The following is a 23128-nucleotide window of genomic DNA, read 5'->3' on the forward strand; positions in this document are numbered from 1 at the left end:
AGGCCCACACCATAATTCCTCCTCCACCAAAATTTCTCACTGGGATTTGTTGCACAGGTGGAGTCCTATGACAGTTCCACTCTGGAATACACAGAGCTCCTGAGAGCGGCCCATTCTTTCACAGATGTTTGTAAAAACAGTCTGCATGCCAAAGTGTTTGATTTTATGCACCTGTGGCCGGACAAAGTGATTAGAAAACTGATTCTGACCATTTGGATGGCTGAGCCAATACTTAGGTAATATAGTGTAGGCACTAATGGAAAAAGAGGATAAGCCTAAAACAAATGTCCTTTAACATTTAATTCAACTTTATTTCAACTTTATTTATATAGCGCTTTTCATGCTTCATAGCATCTCAAAGTGCTTCCCAAAGAAAGAATAAAACTAATAAGATAATATTATATATATATATATATATATATATATATATATATATATATATATATATATATATATATATATATATATATATATATTATATTGGTTAAAATAATAAACAAAGTAAAAAGAATGTAATAATAATAAAAATAAATGCAAATAATAAAATAAATGAATTTTATTATTCATGCAAATAAGCATTTAATCACCAACATTTATAGCTTAATGTAAAACAGGAGATCAGAATCAGCAAAACACAAAGATTTTAAAATACAATAACGATATCTGTCACTTGAAACAAAGTCACACTCAGCGGTTTTTCTGTCGACTTCCTGGTTAACTCGAGCAGTAAACCAAACTTAAACGTCGCTTCGGATCATTTCTTCTGAAAACGTTTTGTAGGTTGATTGGAGAGCCTCAGGTTCAGTTCCCGGTCTGCCATCCCATCTGTCGAAGTGCCCTTGGGCAAGGCACATGGTGGTTTTAGGTCGGCGTCAGTGTTCAGCAGCGCCATTGACGGTTTTCTTCTGACTTTCAGTGAGCTGTTTCAGCTGGTGAAAGATGTCACTCAGCTTTGTGTCGTCTCTGCTGTAGTTAGACTGTGGCTCTCTCCTTCCAGGTGGAAGATGAAGACGACCTCGACACCAAGGACCAGACGTCAGATGATGATGACGAGGAGGAGGATGAAGATGATTAATAACAAAGAATGGAGGGAGAAAAGACTTTGCAGAAACGCATCAGAAGAAACTCAACACTAGACATGGAAGCAGTTTCTTTCCCAGCTGCCGCGCTGTCTTCATTTTCCTTTGTCTTGGCGCATTACATGCACTTGTTTTTTCTGTTAAAGTTTGCCAACAGTTCCACTTTCAGTGCCGTTTAGCAATTTCAGTGCTTTCATCTCATCGACTTTATTCATTATGTTTTTTGTTCATTATAAAATCAAGTAAATGAGCAGAAGTGTTCATTTTAACACAGAGGGGTCGTCATGATGCCCAATTTTTGAGCCCAGATTAGAAAAGTGACGGATGCGCCGGTGAGGATTACCTGCGACACGCCACGCCTCTGCATCCTTGATTGCTCCGCCCTCGTTGTCGGAGTGACGTCAGCATTCCAAGCATAGAGTTGCAATCCCCCTTCACAGCTCAGGCCAGCCGCTCTGCAACATGCTGCAAACACCCACCAGTCAGAGAAATGGATTCTTTTTGCAGCGTTCTTGTTCAGTACTGGTATCCAGCTTCAATCTACGAGCCACCTTGAAATGAATAAAATAATCTAAATGTGGGCCGTATGGAGGATTATTTGTTTATTAAATTTTAATAAATCCAAAGTGAGACTTATATTGACTGTATCTTGATTTAAGATTATCAAAGCAGTTCATACATCTAATAGAACATCTTATGTTTGTTTTTTCTCTCCATTTTTTATTTGTATTTCAAAGGATTACTTAAAAAATGTCTAATACATCATTCATGTTTTATAATGGTATTTTTCCATCTGATTTGATTAATTTAGTAAAAACATTTTTGTCTAAATTAACCCCCAGCCCCAGTCTTCTTTTAATGGGTTATGTATAAAACAAATAATATTTTATTGGTTTAATGTTTCAGTTCTTACTTGAAGCACCTACATGAGTTTGTAGATGAATACAAAGGGGGCCCAGTAATAGGTTTTGAGAAACGCCATTAAAAGACATTTGTTCTAGCTATGATGCTTCTGAAGAGCCTTTCTTGAATCTGACTACCGGTATATTCAAGAATATATTAATCAACTAAGGTCAGGCCTGATAAACAGTATTTTATTTTTAAAAGAAGTTCAAATAAATGTCTTCCTCCAGGGCAAACCTCTACTGCAGCTTATCTATGAAGATTCATTTATGTAGGACGGTTCCATAGCAAAAACGTTTTAATTTTCTTCTCTTCTGCAGTGTTTAAAAAAAGAAGTCCAGGGTCGTCGGACTTCTTTCATAACCTCCAGTGTGGACAGGTGTGTCTAGAAGCGCTCTGACTATCAAGAAAAGTAAAACATCTTTAATTTGATCACAATTGTTGCATAACAAACAGCAAGAACTTAAAAAAGGCAAGGTAATGCTAAACTAGAAAGCTGGATTTAATTAAAAATAAAATACTGTAGTTGTTTTTGGTACCCTTGTGCTATCACTTTACCATCGGGAGTGGGCCTCTAGACCCACTGGACAGTGCTCTGAACCTTTTTTCTTCAATGATTTGTGATCTTCACTGGTGTCCATGAATTACATGAAATCTTTCCACCTTTATCCACCTTTGTCATGGTAGGGAGAACAGGTCAATGTAAGGGTGGGGTCATCTAAGATAGCACAAGGGTTAAAACAAATCTTCCTGTTACTAATGACTTTTATCACTAGAGGGCAACAAATTCCAAATTAGTTTTCCGTAATAATTTTCAACTAAACTATTTGAAATGTTACCCGGGATTTGTAATCCTTCAGATACAGTTACAAAGCAGTCATATCCGTGCAGATGGTATGTTCCGAATAAACGGCACGCGGGTATTTTGTCAGTTATATATAAAATACCAACGGCTGAAAAAACGATTCAGAGTCAGACTGACATCCCAGGCATACAGTTGGTGAGCTATATTTTTCTGTTTCATTGATTACAATTTTTTGTGTGTGTAAACTATGCTTAGATTGTTAGATGGAAAATAGAAAGAGTTAAGATTTATGGTTCCCAAATAGTAACTTCTATCAAGCGGATTTGTTAACAGCCGTGGCCTGTACCAAACCGCATGGAACCGAACTCTGAATCCAACCAAATTATTGAGATTTTTAGCTTATTGATACACCCCTAATAAATATAGATAGTGTAGCGACCCGGGGGTTAGCGCTGCCTTCAGCCCCAAAGGCTCATGGGAAGTGGGGAGCTTAAGGGTGAAACCTTGAGTCAGAGGGCTGGAAGCTGAAGTGACCGTCCATGCTGTTTGGGACGTACGTGTGCTGGAATAAACAGGCTTGTTGCCTAAAAGCTAACATTGTCTCTCCTCCAGTTTATTCTGCTTGAGACTGTCCGGGGTCGTGCGGTGTATGGGGCACGGACAGCTCTCCAACGAAGCCATCCAAATGAGCAGTTGGCTTTCGCTACCCCACTAAAGTGACGGTCCGGCCGGATCATTACAATAGATATAATTTTGCTGGATGTGACATCCATAGTTACAATTAATAACGACAATGCTAACAATATATTTGTTTTCTTTTCAAACTAACGGACGCAAATCACAGAAGAGAACCCCGTCAAGGTGAGACATTTGTCTTGATATTACAATTTGTTGTGTGTGGAAACAAACTATAGTTAGATACATTGTTTGTTAGATAAATATGCTTTCAGTGTTTTTTTTCTTTGCCCATTGTACAATAAAATGTAAGCTAACCACTCAGCTTGTAGATACTTCAACGTTAACCGTTTCATGCATTTTTGCAGAATAACAGAAAGAAATGGAACATCAAAATCCCCCCCACCACCCCCACCCCCTCCAAGGAACCCCCAACCTGCCCCCAACCCTGTCCCCAGGCCCCTAGTCTGGCACTCCGCCATACTTCGGGCGAGGCGCGACCAAAGAATCGCGTGGGAAAATCAGGTGAGTTGGAAGTGTTTGCTCTAAAACACATCTTTCTCACATACGACACACCTCATTTCTCCACGATTTTTTTTCAAAGAAGTACAATTTATAGTTACAAATACTCTTTTAAAATTGATTTCAAATGAAAACAGACACATTTTAGCCTTTTTAGAGTTTTCATCATTAAACTTTTCCCGTCTATTACACTGACCTATGTAGAAATGCTTTGTGTAGGCCCAACGTTTAAAATTTCACGTCATTTTCTTATTTAAACAATTTTATACACGCAGATTGAAGTTTTTCCTTGTGAAGTCAAATATTGTTTTTTATTCTGTCGTCAGGTTCTTCTGAGGAGGCTGCTCCCATTGGCGCGGAACGAGGAGGAGAGGCGCCGCCTCCTGAGAATTTACGGTCCTAACTAAAATAGTAAGTTTATTAATAAACGCATGAGAAAACCATCACCAGTAATTATTACACATTTGAAAAAAATAGAAAAACTAGGTTTTTCAAATCAACGAATTCCTATTATTTACTCAAAAACACACATTTTTGTCTCATTTTTAAAAAACAAATTTGCATGTGGACGTTTCAGTAATAATTAGAAATGTATATTTCTGATTTGAACACCTTTTTAATTGAGTTTATGTACAAATAGAAACATTTTTCATTTTTTTGAATAGAAACATTTGTCATTTTTTGCTCAAGAAAGTTATGTTAGATCTAGGGCTGTGACGATAACCGCATCACCGCGGTGATGAGGTCATCAAAATGAGGTCCATTTTAACTGTCAAATTAGACATTTCTAAATGAATTTTGGTACACATTTACCATGGACCTTTTTTAAAATGAAATGTCAAATACCATTTTCATTTTAATTAAGTGACAGAAGCTGTGTTGAGGAAAGAAATGAAAAAGCATTTTGGTGGATTGCTTTTTCACTTAATTTTTGAGTCAAAAAATGCAGCTTCATTTTGAAAATTAAAAAGCATTTCTGGTTTTGACTTTGCGTTTTATATATGCTACATAATCGCTTCCATAGTTTCTATATGGGAAACCTTTTATCACTCTTCTTCTCTCCTCGTCGCACCCGCCTGCGCGCGCCCGCGTATGGAATTACGTTTCTGCCAATAAGTGAAAGGGCGTAAAGACAACTAAGCGGGCGTATTTAGGAACTGAGTGAGTGAACCTTCAAACCGCGCAGGCGCAATTCTAACTGAGAAGTGATCTTGCGCGGTCAATTCCTTTTTGCGCGCTCATGTGGATTTATGCTCAGTGTTAAGGGGGCGTTTTTGTCACTTTTGGGGCAGGAACCTTTCTGGTTGATCTGATTGGCTGAAATTTGCATGGCTTATCGGCGAGGCAGAGGGGCGGGACCATCATTTTTCAGTGCGGGGGGGTTAACAGGCGGCTCTTGAGCTGCGTGCAGCTCTCTGCCTTTTATCATATTTTCTATATTCAGTACTTTCACAACCTTATGGTTCTTAAGGTCTTACATTTTCTCCAAAATGTACAGAGCGGCCCTAATGTGTTGTTGTGTGACTTCGGTAAAGAGGATCTAAGAACAGCATGATGACGGTATGGAGAGAGGTGAGGAACATAGTACAAAGGAGCAGATATGTGAATAATGCAGAACAACTTCGTTTGGAAACCCTGGAAATGCAAAGAGACACGATTATGAGGCATAGTTTAAACTGCAGCTATCAGCTACGCGGAGGAACACGGGAATAGAGCAGCTGCAGTTCGGTTAAATTAGATCTTCACAGATTCGGACTTCCTGCTTCAATAACTCTTCTGATAAACGTTCAAATGTGTCAGCAAGTATCTCACTCATTTTTTATTAACACAGAGAGTAAACTACAAAAGCATTTTTAAAGAAAAAAGATCGTTTTTATTGCCTTTTAATCAGAATTGTTCGCTTTAAGCTGTGAATGCAAACATGCAGCAGCCGGCTGCTAAGGGACCGTCAATAAAGTGCAACCTCTGTGAAACACCATTCTGTAAAAATCGGTGAACTTTTAAAAAGCGAATAAATGTCTATATTTATATGAACTGGTAATGAAGACTCGTCAGCATAGTCATGCTACATTATTATTTATTATACTAAATTTTGTTAGAAAGTCAACCTCCATTTTATTGCATATAGTTTTTTTTAATTTAATAGAGATATGAATCATAACATAAATGCACTATAGCTCTGAAGATACTAAAGCTTCTGTCACCAAACTTCCTGTATTGACTAATCATGACCTTATTGTCCTACTGCAACAAAGATTATGTCATAATTCACGTTGTTTATTGTTAGGAATTTTTCATTTTTAAATATTGATCAGATTTGGTCAAAAATGCTCAATGGCTTTGAAGATGCTGTAGTTACTGACACAAAACTTCCTGTACTGAGTAATCATGACCTTATTTCATTTTATTATATTATATTTTCCTACTAAAATAAAGATTATGCAAAAAAAAAAAATCTGGCATCTTCAGAGCTATTGAGGATTTTTGACCAAATCTGATCCATTTGTAAATATGAAAAATTCCTATAAATAAACAAAGTGAACTATTGACATTCTTTATGTTAGTATGACAATAAGGTCATGTCAAGTTACTGATAACTTTAGTCATGATTCATATCTATTAAAATTTGAAAAAGTATATGCAACAAGATAAAATAAAGATGGACTTTCCTACAAAATATGTATTGTAACAATAATATGCTTTATGATAATTTTATGATTTTTTTGTAAGATTATTGATTTTTACACAGTGGTGTTTCACAGTTCACAGAGGTTGCACTTTGTTGACGGTCCCTTGGCAGCCGGCTGCTGCATGTCTGCATTCACAGCTTGAAGCGAACAATTCTGATAAAAAGGCAAAAAAACGATCTTTTTTCTTTAAAAATGCATTTGTGGTTCACTCTCTGTGTTAATACAAAAGTATTGAGATACTTGCTGACACATTTGAACGTTGATCAGAAGAGTTATTGAAGCAGGAAATCTGAATCTGTGAAGATCTTTCTAACTTATCGAACCTCAGCTGCCAGAGATTTTAAAATAATGAATCCATGGTTCGGAAGTGAGAACGCTGGAAAACCAACTCCGACAAGACAAGAAGACGCAGCAGCAGCTGAGTTTCCGCGAAAAAGGAAAGACCTGTGTTGGAAGAACGACTCGAGGCTCAGCGCTGCTACTTCCAGCAGATGACCGTGAAAAGAGCCATCCTCCTCCCCCTTACCGGGACGCAGCGCCGGCAAGTTACTTTGGGACTGCAGGACTTAAACTTGGCCTGAGGTGTCTGCTTTCACTGTTCTTTGGAGCCGCATAGCAAAGAGACGGACTCTGATGAGGAAAGGGAAGCCGGCGTGTCTGATAGAAATGTAGTCCAGCTGTTCCAGATGCAGAAGATGAGGACTTTGATGGATTTTAAATGCTGATTGATGACTGAAAAAATAAATCACAACCAACTCAGTTTTGCGCTCGCTTCCTTTTTTAAACACACACCAGCATGCATGTTTCACCGGTATGTGTGTTAACGTTAAATACAGAAAAAACACTCAGAACTGAAACGGCGCCGTTTAATCCAGTGCTGTTGTAAGGAGAGGAGGGGGTTATGAGAAATAAAATGGCTTTAATTGTGTGTGTGTCTGGCAGGTCAGTGTGTGTTGTGGCTCATTGACTATCAGAGTTAGAGATGTCGGCTCTTCGTGTCAAACTTGTTTGTCCCCCCCTGTTAGAGGCAATCATAAAAAAAAACGCGGATGTAACGTGGATTAAAACATTAACCAACGACCCAAAACTAAGGTAAGAAAGTGCAGCGGGTTTATTTGTGGTGTAAGTTTTTCTGATGTGAAATTCACTGCATTTGTTACCGTTTTAATGCTTTTAATCCACGTTACAGCCGCCGTTCGATTTCTATTAAAGCCCCAAAATGAAAGTCCCGCCCCGCTGCTTGAGATGTACATTTTAGCCAATCAGATCAACCAGAAAGGTTCCTGCCCCTAAGTGACAAACACACCCCTGAATGCCGCCCCCAAGGGACAAAAACGCCCCCTTAACACTGAGCGTAAATCCAGGTGAGGGCGCAAAGGAGAATTGACCGAGCAGGATCACTGCTCAGTTAGGATTTCAGCCGTTCAGTTGTAAAATACGGGGTCGCTTGGTTAGAATTGCGCCATCACAGTTTTAAGGTTCACTCACTCAGTTTCTAAATACGCCCGCTTAGTTGTCTTTACGCCCTTTCAATTTTTGGCATTTATGTAATTCGATACCCGCGGCTGTCACTGTCTCAGAAGCACGCGGCACGTGCGCTGTTTCAGAAACACACATGTCCTCATTCTACATAAGTTTGTGTCTTGCGAGGAAATACGACAAATTTGCTGCGTTCTAATTATTCATTTCCATTGTATTCATTTCCATTACAAGCTGCGTGCATTCTTGAGTGCGCGACACGGCCGCCCGCCGGAGGATTTTGTGTTGGGGGGTATTACTGCTTACTGCTTGTTGCTTAAAAGCTAACATTGTCTCTCCTCCTGTTTATTCTGCTTGAGACTGTCCGGGGTCGTGCGGTGTATGGGGCACGGACAGCTCTCCAACGAAGCCAACCAAATGAGCAGTTGGCTTTCGCTACCCCACTAAAGTGACGGTCCGGCCGGATCATTACAATAGATATAATTTTGCTGGATGTGACATCCATAGTTACAATTAATAAGGACAATGCTAACAATATATTTGTTTTCTTTTCAAACTAACGGACGCAAATCACAGAAGAGAACCCCCTCAAGGTGAGACATTTGTCTTGATATTACAATTTGTTGTGTGTGGAAACAAACTATAGTTAGATACATTGTTTGTTAGATAAATATGCTTTCAGTGTTTTTTTTCTTTGCCCATTGTACAATAAAATGTAAGCTAACCACTCAGCTTGTAGATACTTCAACGTTAACCGTTTCATGCATTTTTGCAGAATAACAGAAAGAAATGGAACATCAAAATCCCCCCCACCACCCCCACCCCCCCAGGAAGATAACCCCCCACCCTCACCCCCTCCAAGGAACCCCCAACCTGCCCCCAACACTGTCCCCAGGCCCCTAGTCTGGCACTCCGCCATACTTCGGGCGAGGCGCGACCAAAGAATCGCGTGGGAAAATCAGGTGAGTTGAAAGTGTTTGCTCAAAAACATGTCATCTTTCTCACATACGACACACCTCATTTCTCCACGATTTTTTTTCAAAGAAGTACAATTTATAGTTACAAATACTCTTTTGAAATTGATTTCAAATGAAAACAGACACATTTTAGCCTTTTTAGAGTTTTCATCATTAAACTTTTCCCGTCTATTACACTGACCTATGTAGAAATGCTTTGTGTAGGCCCAACGTTTAAAATTTCACGTCATTTTCTTATTTAAACAATTTTATACACGCAGATTGAAGTTTTTCCTTGTGAAGTCAAATATTGTTTTTTATTCTGTCGTCAGGTTCTTCTGAGGAGGCTGCTCCCATTGGCGCGGAACGAGGAGGAGAGGCGCCGCCTCCTGAGAATTTACGGTTCCAACTAAAATTGTAAGTTTGACTCCTGCTTGTTGTGTGAACAGATGAGTCGGTGATGTTATTTTTCAATCAAATGTGCATTAAAAAAAAGAAATCTAAAAACAAAACAAAAACAAAATAGAAAATAATTAAATAATAATTCAAAGAAAAGATTGACCTACAGTTTTTGTTCTCTTTTATGATATTATTAGCTCATTTAAAGAAATCAACATTTTATTTAAGTCAAAAAACGATAGATTTTCTTGTTTCTACTGGATACTTCAAGCCTGAAACCAACTTAAGGTTTTTGCCAAATACTCATACAATTTATTAATAAACGCATGAGAGAACCATCACCAGTAATTATTACACATTTGAAAAAAATAGAAAAACTAGGCTTTTCAAATCAACGAATTCCTATTATTTACTCAAAAACACACATTTTTGTCTCATTTTTAAAAAACAAATTTGCATGTGGACGTTTCAGTAATAATTAGAAATGTATATTTCTGATTTGAACACCTTTTTAATTGAGTTTATGTACAAATAGAAACATTTTTCATTTTTTTGAATAGAAACATTTGTCATTTTTTGCTTGAAAAAGTTATGTTAGATCTAGGGCTGTGACGATAACCGCATCAATGCGGTGATGAGGTCATCAAAATGAGGTCCATTTTAACTGTCAAATTAGACATTTCTAAATAAATTATGCTACACATTTACCAGAGAACGTCTTGAAAATGAAATGTCAAATACCATTTTCATTTTAATTTTAATTAAGTGACAGAATAAGCTGTGTTGAGGAAAGAAATGAAAAAGCATTTTGAAATATTGCTTTTTCATTTTATTTTTGAGTCAAAAATGCAGCTTCATTTTGAAAATTAAAAAGCATTTCTGGTTTTGACTTTGCTTTTTATATATGCTACATAATCGCTTCCATAGTTTCTATATGGGAAACCTTTTATCACTCTTCTTCTCTCCTCATCGCACCCGCCTGCGCGCGCCCGCGGCTGTCACTGTCTCAGAAGCACGCGGCACGTGCGCTGTTTCAGAAACACACATGTCCTCATTCTACATAAGTTTGTGTCTTGCGAGGAAATACGACAAATTTGCTGCGTTCTAATTATTCATTTCCATTGTATTCATTTCCATTACAAGCTGCGTGCATTCTTGAGTGCGCGACACGGCCGCCCGCCGGAGGATTTTGTGTTGGGGGGTATTACTGCTTACTGCTTGTTGCTTAAAAGCTAACATTGTCTCTCCTCCTGTTTATTCTGCTTGAGACTGTCCGGGGTCGTGCGGTGTATGGGGCACGGACAGCTCTCCAACGAAGCCATCCAAATGAGCAGTTGGCTTTCGCTACCCCACTAAAGTGACGGTCCGGCCGGATCATTACAATAGATATAATTTTGCTGGATGTGACATCCATAGTTACAATTTATAAGGACAATGCTAACAATATATTTGTTTTCTTTTCAAACTAACGGACGCAAATCACAGAAGAGAACCCCGTCAAGGTGAGACATTTGTCTTGATATTACAATTTGTTGTGTGTGGAAACAAACTATAGTTAGATACATTGTTTGTTAGATAAATATGCTTTCAGTGTTTTTTTTTCTTTGCCCATTGTACAATAAAATGTAAGCTAACCACTCAGCTTGTAGATACTTCAACGTTAACCGTTTCATGCATTTTTGCAGAATAACAGAAAGAAATGGAACATCAAAATCCCCCCCACCACCCCCACCCCCCCAGGAAGATAACCCCCCACCCTCACCCCCTCCAAGGAACCCCCAACCTGCCCCCAACACTGTCCCCAGGCCCCTAGTCTGGCACTCCGCCATACTTCGGGCGAGGCGCGACCAAAGAATCGCGTGGGAAAATCAGGTGAGTTGAAAGTGTTTGCTCAAAAACATGTCATCTTTCTCACATACGACACACCTCATTTCTCCACGATTTTTTTTCAAAGAAGTACAATTTATAGTTACAAATACTCTTTTAAAATTGATTTCAAATGAAAACAGACACATTTTAGCCTTTTTAGAGTTTTCATCATTAAACTTTTCCCGTCTATTACACTGACCTATGTAGAAATGCTTTGTGTAGGCCCAACGTTTAAAATTTCACGTCATTTTCTTATTTAAACAATTTTATACACGCAGATTGAAGTTTTTCCTTGTGAAGTCAAATATTGTTTTTTATTCTGTCGTCAGGTTCTTCTGAGGAGGCTGCTCCCATTGGCGCGGAACGAGGAGGAGAGGCGCCGCCTCCTGAGAATTTACGGTTCCAACTAAAATTGTAAGTTTGACTCCTGCTTGTTGTGTGAACAGATGAGTCGGTGATGTTATTTTTCAATCAAATGTGCATTAAAAAAAAGAAATCTAAAAACAAAACAAAAACAAAATAGAAAATAATTAAATAATAATTCAAAGAAAAGATTGACCTACAGTTTTTGTTCTCTTTTATGATATTATTAGCTCATTTAAAGAAATCAACATTTTATTTAAGTCAAAAAACGATAGATTTTCTTGTTTCTACTGGATACTTCAAGCCTGAAACCAACTTAAGGTTTTTGCCAAATACTCATACAATTTATTAATAAACGCATGAGAGAACCATCACCAGTAATTATTACACATTTGAAAAAAATAGAAAAACTAGGCTTTTCAAATCAACGAATTCCTATTATTTACTCAAAAACACACATTTTTGTCTCATTTTTAAAAAACAAATTTGCATGTGGATGTTTCAGTAATAATTAGAAATGTATATTTCTGATTTGAACACCTTTTTAATTGAGTTTATGTACAAATAGAAACATTTTTCATTTTTTTGATTAGAAACATTTGTCATTTTTTGCTTAAAAAAGTTATGTTAGATCTAGGGCTGTGACGATAACCGCATCAATGCGGTGATGAGGTCATCAAAATGAGGTCCATTTTAACTGTCAAATTAGACATTTCTAAATAAATTATGCTACACATTTACCAGAGAACGTCTTGAAAATGAAATGTCAAATACCATTTTCATTTTAATTTTAATTAAGTGACAGAATAAGCTGTGTTGAGGAAAGAAATGAAAAAGCATTTTGAAATATTGCTTTTTCATTTTATTTTTGAGTCAAAAATGCAGCTTCATTTTGAAAATTAAAAAGCATTTCTGGTTTTGACTTTGCTTTTTATATATGCTACATAATCGCTTCCATAGTTTCTATATGGGAAACCTTTTATCACTCTTCTTCTCTCCTCGTCGCACCCGCCTGCGCGCGCCCGCGGCTGTCACTGTCTCAGAAGCACGCGGCACGTGCGCTGTTTCAGAAACACACATGTCCTCATTCTACATAAGTTTGTGTCTTGCGAGGAAATACGACAAATTTGCTGCGTTCTAATTATTCATTTCCATTGTATTCATTTCCATTACAAGCTGCGTGCATTCTTGAGTGCGCGACACGGCCGCCCGCCGGAGGATTTTGTGTTGGGGGGTATTACTGCTTACTGCTTGTTGCTTAAAAGCTAACATTGTCTCTCCTCCTGTTTATTCTGCTTGAGACTGTCCGGGGTCGTGCGGTGTATGGGGCACGGACAGCTCTCCAACGAAGCCATCCAAATGAGCAGTTGGCTTTCGCTACCCCACTAAAGTGACGGTCCGGCCGGATCATTACAATAGATATAATTTTGCTGGATGTGACATCCATAGTTACAATTAATAAGGACAATGCTAACAATATATTTGTTTTCTTTTCAAACTAACGGACGCAAATCACAGAAGAGAACCCCGTCAAGGTGAGACATTTGTCTTGATGTTACAATTTGTTGTGTGTGGAAACAAACTATAGTTAGATACATTGTTTGTTAGATAAATATGCTTTCAGTGTTTTTTTTCTTTGCCCATTGTACAATAAAATGTAAGCTAACCACTCAGCTTGTAGATACTTCAACGTTAACCGTTTCATGCATTTTTGCAGAATAACAGAAAGAAATTGAACATCAAAATCCCCCCCACCACCCCCACCCCCCCAGGAAGATAACCCCCCACCCTCACCCCCTCCAAGGAACCCCCAACCTGCCCCCAACACTGTCCCCAGGCCCCTAGTCTGGCACTCCGCCATACTTCGGGCGAGGCGCGACCAAAGAATCGCGTGGGAAAATCAGGTGAGTTGAAAGTGTTTGCTCAAAAACATGTCATCTTTCTCACATACGACACACCTCATTTCTCCACGATTTTTTTTCAAAGAAGTACAATTTATAGTTACAAATACTCTTTTGAAATTGATTTCAAATGAAAACAGACACATTTTAGCCTTTTTAGAGTTTTCATCATTAAACTTTTCCCCTCTATTACACTGACCTATGTAGAAATGCTTTGTGTAGGCCCAACGTTTAAAATTTCACGTCATTTTCTTATTTAAACAATTTTATACACGCAGATTGAAGTTTTTCCTTGTGAAGTCAAATATTGTTTTTTATTCTGTCGTCAGGTTCTTCTGAGGAGGCTGCTCCCATTGGCGCGGAACGAGGAGGAGAGGCGCCGCCTCCTGAGAATTTACGGTTCCAACTAAAATTGTAAGTTTGACTCCTGCTTGTTGTGTGAACAGATGAGTCGGTGATGTTATTTTTCAATCAAATGTGCATTAAAAAAAAAGAAATCTAAAAACAAAACAAAAACAAAATAGAAAATAATTAAATAATAATTCAAAGAAAAGATTGACCTACAGTTTTTGTTCTCTTTTATGATATTATTAGCTCATTTAAAGAAATCAACATTTTATTTAAGTCAAAAAACGATAGATTTTCTTGTTTCTACTGGATACTTCAAGCCTGAAACCAACTTAAGGTTTTTGCCAAATACTCATACAATTTATTAATAAACGCATGAGAGAACCATCACCAGTAATTATTACACATTTGAAAAAAATAGAAAAACTAGGCTTTTCAAATCAACGAATTCCTATTATTTAATCAAAAACACACATTTTTGTCTCATTTTTAAAAAACAAATTTGCATGTGGACGTTTCAGTAATAATTAGAAATGTATATTTCTGATTTGAACACCTTTTTAATTGAGTTTATGTACAAATAGAAACATTTTTCATTTTTTTGAATAGAAACATTTGTCATTTTTTGCTTAAAAAAGTTATGTTAGATATAGGGCTGTGACGATAACCGCATCAATGCGGTGATGAGGTCATCAAAATGAGGTCCATTTTAACTGTCAAATTAGACATTTCTAAATAAATTATGCTACACATTTACCAGAGAACGTCTTGAAAATGAAATGTCAAATACCATTTTCATTTTAATTTTAATTAAGTGACAGAATAAGCTGTGTTGAGGAAAGAAATGAAAAAGCATTTTGAAATATTGCTTTTTCATTTTATTTTTGAGTCAAAAATGCAGCTTCATTTTGAAAATTAAAAAGCATTTCTGGTTTTGACTTTGCTTTTTATATATGCTACATAATCGCTTCCATAGTTTCTATATGGGAAACCTTTTATCACTCTTCTTCTCTCCTCGTCGCACCCGCCTGCGCGCGCCCGCGGCTGTCACTGTCTCAGAAGCACGCGGCACGTGCGCTGTTTCAGAAACACACATGTCCTCATTCTACATAAGTTTGTGTCTTGCGAGGAAATACGACAAATTTGCTGCGTTCTAATTATTCATTTCCATTGTATTCATTTCCATTACAAGCTGCGTGCATTCTTGAGTGCGCGACACGGCCGCCCGCCGGAGGATTTTGTGTTGGGGGGTATTACTGCTTATTGCTTGTTGCTTAAAAGCTAACATTGTCTCTCCTCCTGTTTATTCTGCTTGAGACTGTCCGGGGTCGTGCGGTGTATGGGGCACGGACAGCTCTCCAACGAAGCCATCCAAATGAGCAGTTGGCTTTCGCTACCCCACTAAAGTGACGGTCCGGCCGGATCATTACAGTAGATATAATTTTGCTGGATGTGACATCCGTAGTTACAATTAATAACGACAATGCTAACAATATATTTGTTTTCTTTTCAAACTAACGGACGCAAATCACAGAAGAGAACCCCGTCAAGGTGAGACATTTGTCTTGATATTACAATTTGTTGTGTGTGGAAACAAACTATAGTTAGATACATTGTTTGTTAGATAAATATGCTTTCAGTGTTTTTTTTCTTTGCCCATTGTACAATAAAATGTAAGCTAACCACTCAGCTTGTAGATACTTCAACGTTAACCGTTTCATGCATTTTTGCAGAATAACAGAAAGAAATGGAACATCAAAATCCCCCCCACCACCCCCACCCCCCCAGGAAGATAACCCCCCACCCTCACCCCCTCCAAGGAACCCCCAACCTGCCCCCAACACTGTCCCCAGGCCCCTAGTCTGGCACTCCGCCATACTTCGGGCGAGGCGCGACCAAAGAATCGCGTGGGAAAATCAGGTGAGTTGAAAGTGTTTGCTCAAAAACATGTCATCTTTCTCACATACGACACACCTCATTTCTCCACGATTATTTTTCAAAGAAGTACAATTTATAGTTACAAATACTCTTTTGAAATTGATTTCAAATGAAAACAGACACATTTTAGCCTTTTTAGAGTTTTTATCATTAAACTTTTCCCCTCTATTACACTGACCTATGTAGAAATGCTTTGTGTAGGCCCAACGTTTAAAATTTCACGTCATTTTCTTATTTAAACAATTTTATACACGCAGATTGAAGTTTTTCCTTGTGAAGTCAAATATTGTTTTTTATTCTGTCGTCAGGTTCTTCTGAGGAGGCTTCTCCCATTGGCGCGGAACGAGGAGGAGAGGCGCCGCCTCCTGAGAATTTACGGTTCCAACTAAAATTGTAAGTTTGACTCCTGCTTGTTGTGTGAACAGATGAGTCGGTGATGTTATTTTTCAATCAAATGTGCATTAAAAAAAAAGAAATCTAAAAACAAAACAAAAACAAAATAGAAAATAATTAAATAATAATTCAAAGAAAAGATTGACCTACAGTTTTTGTTCTCTTTTATGATATTATTAGCTCATTTAAAGAAATCAACATTTTATTTAAGTCAAAAAACGATAGATTTTCTTGTTTCTACTGGATACTTCAAGCCTGAAACCAACTTAAGGTTTTTGCCAAATACTCATACAATTTATTAATAAACGCATAAGAGAACCATCACCAGTAATTATTACACATTTGAAAAAAATAGAAAAACTAGGCTTTTCAAATCAACGAATTCCTATTATTTACTCAAAAACACACATTTTTGTCTCATTTTTAAAAAACAAATTTGCATGTGGACGTTTCAGTAATAATTAGAAATGTATATTTCTGATTTGAACACCTTTTTAATTGAGTTTATGTACAAATAGAAACATTTTTCATTTTTTTGAATAGAAACATTTGTCATTTTTTGCTTAAAAAAGTTATGTTAGATATAGGGCTGTGACGATAACCGCATCAATGCGGTGATGAGGTCATCAAAATGAGGTCCATTTTAACTGTCAAATTAGACATTTCTAAATAAATTATGCTACACATTTACCAGAGAACGTCTTGAAAATGAAATGTCAAATACCATTTTCATTTTAATTTTAATTAAGTGACAGAATAAGCTGTGTTGAGGAAAGAAATGAAAAAGCATTTTGAAATATTGCTTTTTCATTTTATTTTTGAGTCAAAAATGCAGCTTCATTTTGAAAATTAAAAAGCATTTCTGGTTTTGACTTTGCTTTTTATATATGCTACATAATCGCTTCCATAGTTTCTATATGGGAAACCTTTTATCACTCTTCTTCTCTCCTCGTCGCACCCGCCTGCGCGCGCCCGCGGCTGTCACTGTCTCAGAGAAGCACGCGGCACGTGCGCTGTTTCAGAAACACACATGTCCTCATTCTACATAAGTTTGTGTCTTGCGAGGAAATACGACAAATTTGCTGCGTTCTAATTATTCATTTCCATTGTATTCATTTCCATTACAAGCTGCGTGCATTCTTGAGTGCGCGACACGGCCGCCCAACGGAGGATTTTGTGTTGGGGGGGGGGGGGGGGGGGATTACTGATCTCAGTCACTCTGTAACACCAAACATGAACACACGCTGTTAGATTTCCATGAATATCACTTCATTTTCTTGTTGGGAACTATTTTGTTTGCAGCAAAGTTACGTGTCTGAATAAACAACGGCGGAGCCTCCTGCCCCGCGTTCTTCATGGGTGTCAGGCTTCACGACTACCGGAGAGGTGACAAAGTGTCTGCAGTCTGTTTATTACTGGGCAATATCTAATATTCTGGGAAGATGTCTGTACCAGAGAGCACAGGCGAAGCCTCACATGCAGCCAGAGGGCAGAAGAATCAACACGCACCCCCCAACACACGTGTGCGCGCTTCTTTCTCCTAGTCCTACACAAGACGCAACGCGCAGACACAGTCACAGTTCTACTCCCAATTCCTAAATCTGCAAGGAAAGCAATAAACCAGGCCAATTTTAACTTCATCTGGAAAAACAAAACTCATTATATTAAAAAAGGAACAATAATTCAGGATTACAGTGAAGGTGGACTTAATAGTCTTTGAAAGTTAGGATGGTATGATTAAGATAAACTGACTTAGGTCTTTCTGCAAAATGAAAGAAATATTTGGTTTCTTATTTGTTCCAACATTTTCTCTCATCTAGGGGGCACTGAGTTCCTTCTAAAATGTGATTTTGATTACAGAAAACTTCCTATTAAACTTTCTACTTCTCATCAGCAGGTGTTACTGTACGGCAAACTCATATTCAAACATAACTTTAGTCCACATAACACTCCCATATGGAGCTGCCGGTATAATTTATGTAGGAACAAATCAACATTTTTACAAAAATTAGATCGATAATGGTATTTGGTCATTATTACATATTATGAATGATAATGGAAACATAATCTCATTGGAAACTTTTTTCCTGTAAGTTTGAATTGAATGATAGAAATCAATACAATGGAAATGCTTTGTGTGAAGCCCCAAAAAAATTCTAGTCATTTTCTTATTTAAACAATTTTATACACGCAGATTGTTTCCAGTTTTTCCTTGTGAAGTCATTTGTTGATTTTATTCTGTCGTCAGGCTCTCCTTCGAAGGCTCCTGGCCTTAGCCACAAGCAACAAGGAGAGGCGCCGCCGATTTGAATACACAGCCCGCTTTAAGAAAAAAATTGGACAAAAAAAAATCTTTGTTGTTGAATTTGAAAAAAAAAATGTTTTTAAAAAACAAACATTTTGTTGAAATTAAAATTTTTATTTTTGAAAAAACAAAAAAAAACTTTGTTGTTGAAACCGGAAAAAAATGTAAAGAAAAAAATCTTTGTTGTTCGTTTGTTGTTGAATTTGAAAAAAAAATTGTTTTGAAAAAACAAAACAAATCTTTGTTATTGAAACCGGAAAAAAATGTTAAGAAAAAAATCTTTGTTGTTGTTTGTTTGTTGTTGAATTTGAAAAAAAACATTTGAAAAACAAATCTTTGTTTGTCGTTAAAGTTGAAAAAAAGAAATTGGAAAAAAAAATCTTTGTTGTTGAATTTGAAAAAAAAAATGTTTTGAAAAAACAAACTTTTGTTGTTGAAATTAAAATTTTTATTTTTGAAAAAACAAAAAAAAACTTTGTTATTGAAACCGGAAAAAAATGTAAAGAAAAAAATCTTTGTTGTTCGTTTGTTGTTGAATTTGAAAAAAAAATTGACAGCTGCACACTTGATCGTCAATGGCTACTTGGGCAGTGCACTTCGCTCCAACAAGACCTTTTGGAAGAGAAAGTGACATTTCAGCTTGTGTGTGGAAGTTCAAGACGCGTTTCTTTTTCTTGGGACTCTTTGTCTTTGGTTCAGCTCCAATTTGTCCCACAACTGGAGCCCTCTTTAGTTTAAAAAAGTAGGTTCTTGTCCATTCACTTTGTCCCATACTATCTGCTTATCTCTTAAGAGTTTCTTTTTTTCAGCAACTAGGGGAGAGTTTGGCTCATTTTCACACTGGGGCTTGATGTGCCCATCCTCCCCACATCTGAAGCAGTACCAGGGCTTTGGACGATTTCTTGGATGAGGTTCTGATTTTTGTTCTGAAGGCTGTGGCTTTGGAGTTTTAAGACTTTCAGGGGGGACTTTTGTCTTGGTCGATTTTGCGGATTTTGACTTTACTTTACTGTTTGAGTCTTTTTTGTTCTTTAGAGATGCAAGATGGGACTGCAGATTGGCGATCTGCTTCTTGAGGTCTTGTATTTCAGAAAGGGGGTCAACAGTTTTTGATGTATCTCGCTCTGGACTTTGGGACTGAGCGCCTTGGTAGTTGGAAAACATTTTTGGTTTTGTTGTATTCAAGTGCTGTTTCTCAGCAGTCCGGAGCATGAGAAGAAGTTCGGAAAAGTTAGGTGGAATTTGCCTTTTCTGCTTGTCCAGTTCACCAGCAGGAACACCACCTCTTATGAACGTGGTGTTCAGCATGACTTGAAGACGCTGGAGGTAAGACGATGGTGCCTCACCATTATTCTGCACAGTGTTCAAGTATTTGGCAAAGAGGTCGTCTCCATCTTCAACCGTACCGAAGGCAGAGTCGAGTATTTTCAAGTAGGTGGAAGGAGGTGACTCGGTAGGTATGTGCTTTACCAGATCGACAGCAGGTGAAGAGAGACTTTCGTAGAGCCTCCTGGATTTGCATGAATCAGGCTGTCTGGGGTCTTTTAAAAGGAGTTCCACACTCGAGCGCCAGCTCTCATAGTCGACTTCGTTGTTTGGGTGGGGACAGCGCCCTGAAAAGGGTCTCAATCTGAAAGGAGTGTTCATCTGAGCATTGAAGTCTTCAGTTCTCAGCACATGTTCCACTATTACTTTCTGAAGCTCTGGTGGGTTTACTTCAGAAGGTTTGAGAGTGGGTGTCTTAACATTGACCTGCACTTGTGGGGGATTCTCAACTGGAGCTTGGATCAGTGGGTGGACTGGTTCAAGAGTTGGTGGGTTCTCTTGCAGAGGACTGAGAGGGGTGAGTCCTGGCGGTCACCTGAGTCATTTTCATCAGGGTTAACTACTTGGCTTATAGAGGAAAGTTCGTCTCTCAGTAAGTCTGCAAAGTCTTTACCTGTCAGTCTTGCAATGTCTCTCAGTTCAGTCAGGTAAGTCTGAGTAGCTGTCTTGCTAACTAACTACGGGGCTGTAAACTGAGCTTAATGCCTCGACAAGGTAAAGTATGTCAGGTTTGTTCTTGGGTGAGAATCTGTATGGCAGTAAGCTAGATAATGCCTGCACTGGTGCACTGGACGCATACTCAAGAAAGGACTGCTTGCCCTTTTCTGGACACGGGGGATCTACAGGTACCATTGTCTGAATGGACTCATATTGTTTGAGGAAGTCAAAAAGCTATTCATCAGATTCAGTGTCAGTTAAACCAGTAATAAGAAGTGAGTTTGGTATCTTAACATTACTTCGTTGCACGGCTTCCATTTTTTGTTCAGTTCTTAGTCAAATTTGAGCTCTGAAAATTATATACGAACCACTCCTGGCTGGCTCGCCAAGAATTTGTAGCACCTATGCTATTAGGCAGAGGTAGTCAAGCTACTGGACCAGATATAGGTTCGCACGGAGTGGTGTGTATTGAATAAAAGAGCCAAGAATCAATATAAAGGTAGAATGGAAAAGAAAAAGCCGGCAGTTTACTGAACAATTGACAAACAACAATAAACATACAAATATGGTTCTTAAGTAATGTTAAGACACCTCTTAAACACCCTTTATGTTGTTTTGTTCCTTTACTTTTTCAGTTAAAGTTCAAATAAAAGGTTTTGTTCAAGTTAATTTCAGTTTCAATCTATTTTAATTAAAGATGACCGGTCATTTAGTTTAAAGGGATTTTAGTTACAGAACTAAATTTATTTAACTTAAATTTAGTTTTAAGCTTTCTTTTGAGTTCACTTTATTTACCCTTTTCACTTTTTTTAAAATCAGTTTTGTCACTTTAAATTTACACCAAAAGTATCCTTTAAAGTTACAAAATATCAGATATCAAACAAAAGACAATTCAATATGCAAAGCAAACAAAGAACTGTTTTTCTAAATGCCCAATTGCTTAGCAAAACCCTTTAAAGTTTGTTAGCAGATGTATCCAGTTTTTGGTAGTGCTCCTTTAAAGTGTATTGGATCCACAGTTAGTGTTCAATCTCCTACCGCGACCTTGGCAGAGATTTTGTAGTAGTGAGGAAAAGTAAAGGACCACGTGATGCTCTACAGCCAGTCCGGATTATTGTGCTCCTTGGGTAGGCTCGCCATCCATGGATCAGGAGAAGTCCAGAACGATCCGGTCCGGAACCATCTCCCAATTACTCTCGGGGGGAATCAAAAACCTGGCCTGCAGGACAGGCCATAAAAATAATTTTAGTCCATATGCAAAATAAAACCACTCCAAAATGAAAGCGGAGCCGCACTAGAAGGCTACGTGACTCTTTAGAACTTAAAATGGCGGCTGATCTTTTTTCTTTTTCATACATCCAACTCTACTTGCAAAATTAGCTTCTTTTCACACAAAATATACCCAAAATACATCAAATAAAATACATTCATGTTTCGAAGTGTCAAAAAAAAATTATAAATAACTCAAAAGTACTGTTTTGTCGTCTTTTCACAACTTAAATTGGTCTCAACTGGGCTCGCCTCATCACGGCAAAACCCACGCCACAAAAGTAGGCAAAATACAAAACAAAACTCACCAAAACTCGTCTCGTAATGGCATAAAATCTTATTTGGCTCACACCCCTCTTCCGGTCTGGCTAGACAACAGGTTTGCACCGTTATTTTAGTTTTTCACCGTAGTTTTTCAGCTAATGGCTACTTTGCTGCGCGTGCTTGCTGTCTCTGCCCTAAACAGGCCTATCTCTCCGCTACGCGCCGCACAGGTTGGGGAGGGCTCTTGAAAAAACTTGAACTTTATCGACAAAAAAAACAATTTCTCCTTTTAAACAAAAATAGCCTCCAGCTCCTGCAGCAACAGAAGACAAACAAGGAACTCCCATTAGCGCCTTGATGACTGTAAAGAAATACAACTATTTGTGTCTAAAACCTGACACGTCTAGCATTAACCAGTCTTTTCTTGGAAAGGGATTGATGAAAGGATTATGGGTAAAAGTCTGTGAATTTCAGAGAATTTGAGAAGGCATTTCTGGCTGCTTAAAAATGGCTTTAATGTTCGCCAAATATTTTGATTTGAAATGGTTTATTTCAAGCAATCAAATAGAAGTAATACACAAAAGCAATATAATCATCAGTTATACATTCATACAATAACTAATCAAACTTAGGATAATTAAACATAATTAATAAATATTGCTTGAAAGGGAGTGGAAGGAAGCGAACTTATATAATCCCACCCCGTTATACTATAACCATTTTATTACATGATTTATCAATATCCGGTTCCTAGGTTTTATCAGACAGAATTAACAATCATAAGGTATCAATAAAGCACATGCCAAAGATGAATTACTTAAGTACTACGTCAAAAATAACTATTTTAGAAATCAACATGACAAATGCAGATCAGTCATCTGAAATATATGCAAATTATGTTACTTTTAAAAGTCATTCATATGCTTTAAAACATAATACTATATCAGTAAAATAGACACAACACTGTTTCAGGAAATTTCATAGCAA

General features: G+C 37.7%; 1 long non-coding RNA gene across 4 annotated transcripts; it reads right to left on the minus strand.

The window, feature by feature from the left end:
• Positions 1–541: 541 nt before the first annotated feature.
• Positions 542–22435, minus strand: LOC144990284 (uncharacterized). 4 transcript variants are annotated; one of them, XR_013654285.1, is made up of 3 exons: positions 22186–22435; positions 21708–21827; positions 542–1544 (listed from the first exon to the last, which is right to left on the minus strand). It is a non-coding gene; the product is annotated as an uncharacterized LOC144990284 (long non-coding RNA). The 4 variants fall into 4 exon arrangements; XR_013654284.1 differs by having other exon boundaries at positions 21693–21827; XR_013654283.1 differs by having other exon boundaries at positions 21653–21827.
• Positions 22436–23128: the final 693 nt, after the last annotated feature.

Source organism: Oryzias latipes (genome assembly GCF_053564925.1).
Source record: "Oryzias latipes strain Hd-rR chromosome 1 unlocalized genomic scaffold, Olatipes_Hd-rR_3.1 chr1_Y".
In the NCBI taxonomy this organism is placed as follows: Eukaryota; Metazoa; Chordata; class Actinopteri; order Beloniformes; family Adrianichthyidae; genus Oryzias; species Oryzias latipes.